Raw genomic sequence first — 12,498 nt, 5'->3', positions numbered from 1 at the left:
CAGCTGACCTCTGCACTGCTCTGATAAAGCCCAGCCGGTCCCTGAAGGTGACATCCTGCTATCCCTGATCCTTCCTCACACGGCTTGTGTTCAATCCAGTGGAGGAAGACAGCCACGGTGAATCCCCTAAAACCCCAACCTCAGATCATATAATTGGATGTGCTGCCTTTATCTGCATGAGGCAAACATATACCAAACATCTGACATCTGCTGTCAATGCCGGCTGTCGTTTCCTCACTGTTTCTGCGTGCAGTACTATGCAATCTAATCTGTTTACATTTACAGCAGACTGCAGGAAGCAGTTAAAATGGTGAATGTTTACACTCACAGCCACTAACTGGCCAACACATTGTCCTTCTCCATGTTGCAGTGGATCGAGTTGATGAGTGGCAGGAAGGGGAAACTATGCTGAAACAGTTGCATTGCCTCGTGGCTGCACTCAGCTGTTGATCAGTTTATATGTGGGCTTTTCCAGGCCAGAAGTGCGCATACAGTATGGCAGGCTTTTAAGCTACAGAGCGCTACTGCCTGTTAATCCCAGCCACCTGGTGTCCACTGCCCTCTCTGAGCTCCATCAGTGGTCTCCCGGCGACCCCTAGTGGTGCAGTCAAAATGGTGATAAAATCCTCCACCAGAGGAGTCTCCAAAACGATGGGTATTTTCAGCCCATATTTAACATGAATAATAATAGTCCTGCTTTCATAGCTCTATTGAATGTACTCCCTCCTCTAACAAATGTATTACTGATAAATTAAATCAGGCAGTGAACAATGTTGCTGTTTTTTCGAGCATAAAGTCGATTTTAGTATTAGTCATTGAGCTTTACGATAGTAAGTTACTTTATGGTTCATAAAAACAATGATATTGTTTATTTGTGAACATTAGAAGTGGCATTTTTTTCATGGTGTCCTTGCTTAAAATGGGGTTATTATGATATTATAATTTTGTGTTGTTGTCATTGAGCAGTGAAGAAGAAAGTGTTTAGGTATTTTATTTCAGTAAAATACAAAGTATAACACACTGTGAAAATATACATCAAAGTAATGTAAAATAAAATACCTGCATTCAAAAACTTACCGAAGTAAAAGTATGTATAATTATCAATACAATTTATTCAAAGTATCAAAAGTAAAAGTACACACTATACAGATATGGTCCCTGTCAGTCTTTGTCTGTCATACATGATGTTTGTAGATTCATAATACTACTCTATTAAAGTGAATTTTATTGTTGTGGTTATTTAATGTTTTGGTCATTTTAACTGCTTTACACACTGTTTACAGTTTACGATACAATAATGTTTATATTCTATAGGATCCTCGTTTGTATTGTTGCTGTCTTTTGCATTTGCCAGTAATCCAAGTGAGTTTTAAAATCATGTATCTATCTAAAAAAAAAGGAGAATCTCAACCCATAAAGGAGCATTTATTCTTTCAGTTTATCAGAAAATTTCTAATTTAAAATCTCAAAATTTCGAGATGTATGGTTTTCATTTGACTGGAAGGAAATGAAAAAAAAAATATTCTGAAAAGTAACCAATAACTAAAGCTGTTAGACAAATATAGTGGAGTAAAAAAATACCCTTTGAGTTGTAGTAGAGTGGAAGTAGAAAGTTGCAGAAAATGGGAGAAATACTTCAACACCTCCAATTTGTACTTAAGTCCTTGTTTAAATGTACATTAACCTGCCTAGCATTTCTTAAAATTTGTCACAAACAGACACTTGGACTCAAGGATGGAGTGGCTAGATTTTGGTGACCAAAGGTCAAAGGTCAAGGTCACTGTTACCTCACATCCGTCCCGTTCTTGTGAACGTGATACCATTAGATACTGAATTGGTGACACTAATCTTGGATGTCCACCTTCAAAACTGTGATGACTGTACAGATCTTCCGTGCAGTGCAATCTATATTTGAAGTAAGTCTACGGTCAGCCAGCTGTATTGGCCAAGTATGTGAACACATACTGTATAAGCATTCCTTCACAGTCTTCATTACATACACATAAGGAACAAGAGGATGTTTCACAGGTGGAAAGGATACAGATTGCTCCCGGGTTGTTGTTTTTTTAGTAGTCATGATATTTTTCCGTGCATATGCTGTAATTGTACGTTTTAAACTTTACCAATTTTTACCAAACATGTAACTCATTTGTGGTGCGTAGTTAAGGATGTGACTCAATAGATGCACGACACAAGTCGACAACATGCACAGGAGGTGTGCAGGTATGTGTGGGTGTAGGTAGATGGGTAGGTGTGTGTGTGTGTGTGTGTGTGTGTGTGTGTGTGTGTGTGTGTGTGTGTGTGTTGCCTGGAGCATGAGGATCAGGATTTTGCACAATCATGCCACAAAACCTGTATCGTGTTAGAACTTATACCTCCACTGGGTGATGCTATTGTAAAGGAAAACCCTGTGTTTACAGACACATAACTCACAGCCCTCCTGTTATCATTACAGGAATATTGTGATCCTACTCACATACTCACACACTGTTTGTTTTTCTCAGAGACGCAGGTAAATCATACACATGCATGTTTTGATGATGATGATGATGAAACTCCTACAAAATATGCAAGAGGTGTTAAATCAGGTCAGATCTGGTGATTTCAGGCCACGGCACCCGATTTACACCATTTTCACACTAATCAAACATCCAGTGATCCCGCATGCCACTTTGTACAGGGCATAGTCATCCTGGGATTCCCAATCCAATCTGTATAGAAAACTGTCATCACAGAATGAAGGTGTTCACTCAGAATAGATGGATTTTATGGAATTGATTTTCAGTGGACCCCACCTTGGTCATGAAAAAGCTGTCAAGACTTTGAGACGATGAATCCTCATGACTTTGGTGATGCCCTGACTTTTCCTCAAGCACCATGAGCGTTTGTGGTTTTGAATTAAATGTCTCAACAACTTTCAGATCGGTCGTCATCAAATTTTTTTCCATTCATGCCGCATGAATCCAAATTTCTTTACTGATCCTCTGGGCTCAGTTATTCAGAAGTAATCTATTCTGATTTCAGCCATCAGACTGGATCAAATCTTAAATGGATTGTTAAAAAAACAAACAAACAAACAAACAAACAAACAAACAAACAAAAAGTACAAGGAAATCAGATTAAAAAAGACAGAATCTGGATTAAGCCTTCCATCACAGGAAAAACACACGAGTTTTCCAAATGGGACACGTGATCACATGTATGACACATGTTTACCACAAGTTACAACATATGATAACATGATAGCAAGTTTTCACATGGGAATGTACTTGGGCTTCACACATTACACCATGAAAATATTTCAAAACCACATGTTTACCAAACAAAATACATATTTCACATGTGCACAGTCACATATGTATGTGATCACATGAGTTTTAGCACATTTGAAATTCATGTGTTTTTTTCTGTCAGGGCTCAGTATGTGTTCAAAACTTTTAAGAAGGATTGGAATAGCATTTGATCGAAACATTCAGTATGTTAGCATGAATGAACAAGATAACCTGTGTAAAGATTCACAAGATAAAAAAAAAAAAATACTATATTCAGAAGTTTCATAGTTTGTGGCCTGAATGTAACATGAGGCTGAACAACTCACCACCCTCTCTGGCTGAAAGCTAACCTCGTGACCTGGGAGGAAGACTGAGGATTTGGGTGCTCTCACAAAATCAAAGAGTGTACTTTGGAATAGTTATTATGAGTAATTATGTGCCAGTGGGTCACATTAGCAGACTCTCCTAAATGAATGTGTTGTGTATTCGGATTAGGACGCAGATTTGGCACATTCATTAAGAGAATGGTCATCAGCTAAAATCATCACACTGAATGAAATTTACAACTTGATTGGATATTAGTAAAAGCCAATATTATTACAGTGCACTAATATTAAGGACACATCGGCAATGTAGCAAACATTACATTACATATTAGCTCGGAGTGGTGTCAACTGAGCTCCGTCCTTTTGGAGGTGAGGTGTTCACATGAATGCATAATATCATAGAGTGTGTGCACCTTAAATGTGATATAAGATAAGAGTGATATGCCAAGTTCTTCCTTCACCCAATTTACAGCAGTTTCCTGCTCTTTCTTTTTCTCATGGGGAAATAATCATTTAATTTAGGATGTCTCCTTCACCAGCAATAATTTTATTAGATCAACTTCAAATATAATGGAGCTCCTCTTGAAGGAAAAAAAACCACTAAATCACTCACCTAATTTAAGGCCTTTGGTGCCTAATCAACTTTGTGTGTGTGTGTGTGTGTGTGTGTGTGTGTGTGTGTGTGTGTGTGTGTGTGTGTGTGTGTGTGTGTGTGTGTGTGTGTTTGTGTGTGTGTGTGTGTGTGTGTGTGTGTGTGTGTGTGCACAGACACATCCTCACTTGACTTTATGCCAGTGAATTTCAGCTGATGGAAACCAAAGCAGGAAGTAAGGCCCCAATAGTAGAGAGAACACACACCACCCCTCCCGATTGAGAACTAAGTATCCTATTGAAGAGCATTTCACAGAGCGTATCATTAATATAATGTTTGTGTCTGTGTATTTAGGAGTATTTTTTATGATACTGCTGTTTCATTGTATATTATGGAGTATATAGACATAGGGAGGACTGAGACAGAAAGCAGTCTTTAAAAATAAAAGCATCAAATGCCAAAAGGTACACCCTAAATCCCAGCATCACAGGTTCACCTTTGTTGTGCATGTGTGTGTTTTTCCGTGTGTAAAACCCTGAAGGGAACCAGAAAGTTTGCTGAACTACTGTAACTGTATCCCCGTCTAACCCCTCAGCTTATGTTCTAGTCACTGTTGGTCAGTCAGGCTTCGATTTGTTTAGCTCTCTGTATTTCTCTTGTGTTTTTCTTTTAAGCTGTGAAAACACTCTGTCATGTTCTGTCAGTGAAAAACAAACCTTGCAAAAGTCCAGCGCTCGCCCTTTCTGACTCAAAGCAGCATCCTGAAGAAAAACAATCAAGTGACCAGCAGAAAAACAATGACTACGTGAGAACTGAGGCTAGCAAAATAACATGTAATCCTATTATTTGCTTGGTAGATTTACACACGTTCATTGAATAAAAACTGAATCAGGCAGAGGACATGATCCTTTATTATTGTGACATAATCTATTTTTCTGTTGTATCATAATGTTATATGACCAAAGAATCCCCATGCAGTCTGCCAGACACTTTTGTTTTGAGCTCAGTGTGGAGGACTGTATGTTTGATTGTATCTAATCTTGTGCCATGAAAACTTCCTCGGCCATACACTAGCCAAAATACCATTCAAGCACTGCTGATAAGTACTTTATACCTGCCCAGTCACTATGACAGAGAAGCAATGGAGAGAAAGAACAAAAGAGGTGGAGGTGAAGGAGGAAGTGGAGGATGGCACCATCTGTGGTTTTCTCTGAAACCACACAGCTGTGTGGCCTCACCCTGAAGTGTTGTGTTGTGTTGTGTTGTGTGTGTGTGTGTGTGTGTGTGTGTGCGTGCCATTATCATCTGACTATAATTACTAGAGTGAAGAGGGCTGTGACAAAATCACAACAATGGAAAATGTGATTATGACAAGTGCAGCAACAGGCAGGTTTACGGAGTCACAGTGACAAGAGGATTTTTCATTTATTTTGTTTAAAAAAAAAATCTTTTTACAACATCCTCATAGTTTTAGAGGCCTCCTGATGTCTGAAAGAAAGAAAGAAAGAAAGAAAGAAAGAAAGAAAGAAAGAAAGAAAGTCAGTTATTTAAATCATGTCATACTGAACCAAAACGCCAGTGTTATGATGGAATAAATAAGACATCAGAAGATGATCAAAGTCATTGTGATATTGTATATGTCAATAAACTTTAACTGTATGTATGTCTATTAAACCTTTGGACCTTTAGAACAAGTTACAATTGGAGTCAAATTCCTTGTATGTGTAAACATATCTGGCCAATAAAGCTGTTTCTGATATCATCTGGGAACCATGAATGTGTGATCCAATAGATGTTGAGATACTGTATCATGTAACTGAGAACGTTGGGCACCATGAATAAATTTCATGGCAATCAATTGAATAGTTTTTGAGATTTTGCTGTGATGGACTGAGCATTGTGAGAGTACACACGCACACACACACACACACACACACACACACACACACACACACACACACACACACACACACACACAGTCAGTCATGTTTCCATTACTTCAGTGGACACTGATGATGTTACAATGACGTATAATCATAGCCATAACTAATACTTGCTTAAGCTGTATCTTACTCTAAGCCTAAACTAAGTCTTTGTAATAAATTCTTAATGACTGACGGTATGCGGACTTGATTTTTTTCTGCCCAAAAGGTCCCCACAAAATGACTGCGTAAACAGATTTGTGACCCACAACATAAGTAATTAAAGTACACACACACACACACACACACACACACACACACACACACACACACACACACACACACACACACACACACACACACACACACACACACACATTCAGTAGATTTAGGATGGTGAAACCTGTGAAACATAATTCCATTTGGCAATACTTGACATGCCTGTACACATACAGGGCCACAGCCTTACCAGTAGTATTGTGTTGGAGGTTATGCACGAGCTTATGAGGCATATGTGTGAGCTCGTCGGATGAACAGGTTGAACAGGGAAAAAGAAGAGAGTAGAGTAAAAAGCTGGTTGATGTAGACTGAACAGAGCCTCTGTGGGACAAATTGTACTCGTAGCCTACAGACAGACACATTAAATACTCAATAACTCCCACTCACAGGTAAACAGTAAAGGAACAGATATGAATCTACACTCCTGGTACTTTGATAGAATATACAAGCACACAGCATTCACTTTATTCCCCCTCTGTGGCAGACAGATGGAAAAAACGTGAGATGATGACAAATGTTTTCACAGCCAAAAGAGAGGAGGTTGTGACGAGTGCTGCTTCTGTCCTTTTATGTCACCCAAGAAATCACCAACTGCTTTTGACACTGATTCAAAACACAAACACTGCAGGAACTTGGAATCACAGACACAACTTGTGTCTCAGTTTTAGCCGCCAGCAAAAGGTCTGTCGGAGGGATCTCAGGACAAATGCCTGTGTTGAGTTAGCACTGAGTGTGTTTGACAGGTGGGCAGATTAGAGGAGGACCCACCTCCCCCTGATCCACACAACAACAGTTAGTTGGAGATAAGCTCAGGCTTAGGGTGTCTCCTGGAAAGTCTGAGCCAAATACAACTCAGGTTTAGACTGTGGCTTTTGAGAGGGACCTGATCCCGCGTAATAAAGGCAGCTCTTTGAGGATTGGTGGCATTGTACCGGAGCTGTCAATCACAGAAAAGAATGGGCTCATGACTGCCGCTCATGACAATGACAGGAGAGTATTTCGAATGAGACGAAGCCTCTGGCTGATTTATGTGTTTATAAATCATCTGGGCACCTTGGATATTTATACCAAATTTTTATGGCAGGAGAAAAACGTGTAGCCTACAATTCTGTAAAAAAAACAAACAAAAAAAACATTGTTTCAATAAAAAAAACTGTCCCTGTGAAAAGTGTCATGAGTTATTTTCAACTCCTGTGCATGCCATAAAACAAAATGTCTCTGACTTCTATTGTATGAGTTCATATTGTTTATTTATTTTTTTTTTTTTTTTAAGTTTTTGGGTTAACATACCCTTTCAAAATAAGACAGCCATTGTTCATATCATTGATCTCTCTTAGTCAGGGAAGGATGGGCATGAGGGAGCCTGTAGGCGAGCAGGAAGGTGACACAAAACACCTCTGTGTGGTTATGGTGGGGAAATAATTGCTCCCACCTCCTCTAGGATTGTCAGAGTGGATTGTCCTCGCAGTCCGATGCGTCACAGCGGGTGTTGTGTTGCGTCGGTGGCTTTCCCGGCGAAAACCTTTGCACCACAGTCTGATCTCAAAGTCTACTTCAGGATCTAAGAATAGCTGATGACACACAGTGCATGTTAATAATCTGTGGGAAACCTGGGGAGGCAGCAGAATCTACTTGTAGAATGTCAGAGCACTGCTATGCACAGAGTCAGTGTTATATATGGAGCAGTGGTAACCACTGAGTGTGTTGTGCATGCTGCCCTTCAAAGCCCAAAGGCAGCAACTGTTGTGAAGTGACACTGTTAACAGAAAGAGATCCTCTCTGAAAGTGGATACCGCTTAAACTCTTATCGTGCCCTTTGACTTTTAAAGCAAACAAAAAACTCATTGCAATCATTTCCTTTTCATGACCGGGTTTTGCAATTCTATAAATGTGCCTCATGAGTACAATATGTCTGCGTGTGGCCTGAGTCAGACAGCTGGTGGTCAGATGAAAATCGAAATGAGAACACAGTCGAGAGGCTTAGAAGGGTTACAGAGGTGTATTGTCTTTACACTAAATGTAACGTTTATATTTGATCAGCAGAGCTTAAAGAGAGGAACCAAGGAACTGTAGAGGTGACCCAGGGGTTCATATTACACAGACATGCACTGCACAAGTACAGACAAGTGCTGAGGAGGGAAACATAGGCTGTCCAGACACACACACACACACACACACACACACACACACACACACACACACACACACACACACACACACACACACACACACACACACACACACACACACTTATTTATTCAATCTAGATAGCCTTATCAGATTATGATACAAGTAGGGAGACCGGGGCTTGTTGTCACACGGGTAAGTTGTCACACTGCTTTTATTTCCAACACTAGAGGATGCTACTACTACTTTGTGCATTTACTTATTCGGATGCAATTTTCTGTCTGGGAGCGGTCAGCGATGCTGTGAACTGTAGTTAGTGCAAATTAATTGTTTTTCACATCACTGAGTAAAAAACATGTACATTTCAATTGATGTAGTTTTGTTCTTCTAGTGAGGAACATTATAAATTATATATTTGTATTTTGTAGAGGAGCTAATATAGTATCTTTTTTATACCTTTTGCTAATTTGATGTGCCAAGCTAACCAGAGATTTATCAAGTGTTAGCAAATATGGCGGTATGGGGCAAATTGTACCAAATGTGGCATTGTCAATAATAACAGTGAAAGTTCAATAAATAGGGGTAGCTACTTTAAGTAATGTTGGCCAATCAGCAGTCAAAGGATTGTTTACTGATATTTAACATATAATTCGGCTAATATATTTTTAAAAGGAAGGAAGAAATAAAATAGGACAAAAGGTGAAGAGATGGTCAGGAATTATTAAAGAAAAATAGAAAATGGCAGCACACTCACCTGACATCCTCATGTTAAGGGCAGTGAGGCAATTGAAGTTTGAAAATAAATTTATCAGGAGTACAGCCCAGGATTTTAATATTAACCTAACTACCGTACCCTGGCCCGATACTGAACAAAGTTCACAGCAGATGAGGTAAAAAGACAGGCAGCTACCACTTAGGTAGTGACCCAGCCATGCTGCCGATTAGCACCATGTCACCCTTTCCCAGCGATGCTGGTGCCAACGATAACGAATGTTCCCCAGGCGAGACAACTTATGTGTGCTAGAACTTCATTTCTGACCATGAGTCTGAGTCAGATATGGTTCTGTTTAAAGGTTGTTTGAGATGATTCTCTAGCTGTTTTAATTCAGACTTTATGTTATTAAAAAATAAATCTTACATTCGTATTTGTCATAGGTTTATATCTTCCGATATCCAGTGTGACAACTTACACACTGACGGGGCAAATTGACACAAGTGCACATCAGCTATTTGACTGCTTATAACTCTGTTCTGAAGTATGATCTTAAAATGTGTTGAATGCAATAAATGTGCCAGAGACTTTCATCTTTCATTTGGTATATCATGTATAACCATATGATTCATGGATCCCAAGATATATACTGTAAGAGAGAGTGAAAAATGTGACAACTAGCCCCGGTCTCCCTACAAAGTTAAAAGTGACGTGAGGGTGGAAATCTACTGAACAATCTTTTATCCCTTTACTGTACTTCATCTTCAATAAAATACATCTTTTATATATTTTGATTATTGAGTTTTAGACCCACTGGACATTGATTTACCACCTTGAAAGCAGGAAAGGACATACTTTGAAGGCTTTCCTTTATATAATATACTGACCATTGTACCTGGGTTAATTTTTAAGAACAGCCATCCACTCTAAAAATAATCCCAATGTCTGAAAAGACGAGAATCTAATCTATCATTCTACGTGTTTCATGGTTATCATGTAATCAATTATACAACTACTAGTTAGTGAAAAATATATTGTACTGTAAAAAGATTATTGTCTCAGCCTGTCTTTCTTGTGTCACCTAAATCTGAATCTAATGTTCTCTATGGTTATACTCAGTAGTAGAAAGTAACTATGTACATTAACTCAGATACTGCACTTGAGTACAGTTCTGAGGTATCTGTACTTTACTTGAGTATTTTTATGTGATGCTTCTACTTCACCACATTTCAGAGAGAAATATTGTACTTCAAACTCCTATACATTTATTTCACAGTTTTAGCTGCTTTTCGGATGAAAATTTGAATAAGAAATTTTCAAAATTGTTTAAGATTAAACAAGATGTTTTTGACCTTTCTGGCCCGTGATGTCTTACAAACAGCAGTTTGTGGTCTGGGTCACATTTCAGATGTCTTTGAGTTGTTAACGGCTTCAACAAATTTAGATTTTTTTTTTTCCCTCTACAGTTCAAGGGACCTTTACTTTACTTTTACTTTAATATTTGAACAACATTTCGATGCTAATACTAATGTAATTCTACTTAAATAGGATTTTCCATTGCTGTATTTTTCCATTGCTATATTGGTACTTTTAACGAAGAAACTGATCTGAATACTTCTTCCACCATTGGTTATACTGTTGTCAATAAGTGAACCAACTAATATCTGGGGTGCATGTGTGTTTTCAGCATTGCACACACACATTTGTTAGTCAGTGTGGTTATTAACATCTGAAACATCCCATTTTACTGTCACTTTGCACTTTGGCCCTGCAGCAACACACCAAATATAATGGAAATCTGTATGTGCGCTATACACTATATCATAGGAGAGAAATAAAAGTGTGTGGGTCATGTCTTTAGAGCTCAAACAATAAGCTGATTATCTGATTAGGCAGTGCTTATAAAATTAATCACAACATTTAATAAACTTCTAAAATGTGACAATTCGCTCTTCATTTGTGTTTTGCCTTCTTACGTTTAAAATTATTTGTAAGACAAGCAATTTGAAGCCATCTCACATTTTATCATTTTATATATCACAGTTATCAGACATTTAGAAAATAATTAAGAAATTAATTGATGAGGACAAAAATCCTTAGTCGCTGCCCTACTTCGCTCACTAAGTGAAAATCAAACAATGACCTTAATTTTGAAAACCCAGCCAACAAAATCACTTTCACACCTCACTGTGTTTGTGCAGGCATGCTGATGCTTTTGTGTGTGTGTGCGTGTGTGTTTCAAACTCACTACCCCCTCTCCACTCTCCCTTTATGGTGGGGAGATTAGGTAGTTAATCCAGGAGATCTCAGAAAAAAAGCCTCTCCTGATGCCACAATGGATTTCACTCAGTCCACCAGAGAGAGGACAGACCTGCTGCCGATATGCATCTCGACCTCTGACGGAAACAGAAACAGGGCCACACACACACACACACACACACACACACACACACACACACACACACACACACACACACACACACACACACACGGCAAAGCACTTCACCAAGGACAGGATATTATATTACATATGTATTAGACGCATGCTATAAATAAACCCCACAACCATATTGAACTAATATTATCAAACTGTCACATCTTTTTTCCACCTCTTTATTACATTACTTGTTATATAATGTATTTGATGTCTAAACTAGATAAATATACTTGTAAAATACCCAGTAAAACTTGCAACAAAATCCCTTGTATTACTTAACAAAGATGTTATTGTATCATTTGAGCTCGGTTAGACATTCTGCCCATGCAGTCCTGGAGACTGATTTGCTAATGTATTGATTAAGTGATTATAGAAGGATGAGCATACTTGTCACCTTGTCTCATCCTTTAGTCACTGCTCACTATAATGGACTAAATGTCACTCCACATGACTTCAAACGCAACCGTACGGTTTTGAGTAGTGCAGGGAATCTGAGAAGACTCAGTGACAGAGACTAAATTCGGCCTTAGCTGCTATTCTGTAGCTGATCCTGACCTTTAACCTCCCCAGAGGTGACCGGCAGAAAAGACTTCCTGCCTCACCAATCAATGTGGTATCATATTCTTATTTTGTGCTGTTAGGCAAAACGCTTAAAAAAGGCTTATTAACTATGATTTTTTTTTTTACAGCAGTAAAAATACGATTAAAAAGCTTCATTCTTGTGTTTGGATGATGAGTTGCATGAATATCAACATCAACCTGTCAAAGATTAAAAATGATGACAATTATCCACAACTTTTCTCCTCTCTGTCTCTTTTTACATGTAGGATA

This window comes from Embiotoca jacksoni, unplaced genomic scaffold (assembly GCF_022577435.1).
Source record: "Embiotoca jacksoni isolate LCO1_2020_lvr unplaced genomic scaffold, fEmbJac1.0.p SCAF_13, whole genome shotgun sequence".
NCBI classification, from domain to species: Eukaryota; Metazoa; Chordata; class Actinopteri; family Embiotocidae; genus Embiotoca; species Embiotoca jacksoni.
The sequence above is the reverse complement of the archived record's forward strand: the minus strand, read 5'-3'. Positions refer to the sequence as shown.